This window comes from Crocuta crocuta, unplaced genomic scaffold (genome assembly GCF_008692635.1).
Source record: "Crocuta crocuta isolate KB4526 unplaced genomic scaffold, BGI_CrCroc_1.0 scaffold789, whole genome shotgun sequence".
Lineage (NCBI taxonomy): Eukaryota > Metazoa > Chordata > Mammalia > Carnivora > Hyaenidae > Crocuta > Crocuta crocuta.
In genome coordinates, this window is record NW_027530865.1 from 58,258 (window position 1) to 59,711 (window position 1,454).

Sequence of the window (1,454 nt, forward strand, 5' to 3'; positions counted from 1 at the left end):
CCCTGAACTGACAGTCCAGAAAAGAGAGAACCTAATTAGGCAGAAGAGGGAGGAGGAGGAGGAGGAGGAAGAGGAGGAAGAGGAAAAGAAAAGAGAGTAAAGAAAAAAGAAGGAAAAAAGGGATTAAAAAGAAAACCAACCAACCTTATTCACAATTTGAAAATGTACACCGAGACAAGTATAAGGTAATATTGTCCCTCAATTAATTAGAACATGGATGGAGTTCCTTTAATGGTGATACCCTGTGCTGTCCAGGCTGGATGAAATGGGCACATTCATCTAGGTTAGGAGCTCTGAAAATGTGTACAATTCTTCAAGAAGGCAAACTGGGCACCTAAGTATGGAGCCAAAAATCATCCCCAAGCCCTTTGACCCAGTAATTCCCCTTCTAGGAATCTATCTTAATGAAATCTTCCTTCGGACAGGAAAAACCATATGTACATGAGCCATAACGGGAAAAAAAATTTAAGGGAACAAAGCTAGCTCAGTTATGAGACTAGTTAAATAAATTATGGAATGACCACAGTCTGGAAAATTATGTAATCATTAAAGTGATATTTATAAGGAGCTTTTAAACAGCAAATACAAAATATAGAATTGTATTAATTATGATTACAACCATGTGAAGGAAAGTCTGCATAAAAATAAAAGACTGAAAGAAATGCACCCCAATATGAACAGCATCTGTATTAAGTGGTAGGATTTTGTTTGCCTTTGCCTTTTCTCTATTTACTAAAAATTATGCACCTTGATTATATTACGTTTTTCATGAAAAAAAAAAAAAACATCAGTTTGCACCAAAACAAGCATCATTTCCTAGCCAATTCTAGTGAGACTCCCAATACAGTACTGGTGATCAGAGTGAAGTTTGTCTTAGTGTTCTGGCAGACCTGTTTTCTATGTCCTTTCTCCATGGTGTCCACTATCCCATACTGCTGCTTCCAGGCTGCATAGGATCCCCCTTGGGGATCTACCTGAACCCCACACAGCATTCTTCCTTGCACATCCTGGCCTCTGTTACTCATTTGTTCTTTCATTCATTCATTTTTTTTTTTTTAAAAAAAACCCTGTATTAATTACCCACTTTGTGCCAGGCACTAAAGATTCAGCTATGAGTGAATAAAGCTATTCCTTTCATAAAGGGTTTAACAGTGCAGTAAAGGAGATACACAGGTTGGTAACAATTTACAAAACCGTGTGAGAAGTCAATCACCAAGATAGAAACAAAGTACTGTGAGAGCAGAAAAGAGGAAACATCTAAATCTGCCTAGAGACAGCTACAAGGGTAAGGATGGGGGTCATCCCGGAAGAGAACAGCTTGTCCAAAGCAAAGAGATGTGAGAGAGGTTGTCATACTCTTCAAGCTGTAGAAAGGGGATGTTAGGAGATATATCTGCATAAGCAAGCAGGAGCTCAGGAATGGCCCTGTAAGCCATTTTATGCAGCTGGACTTT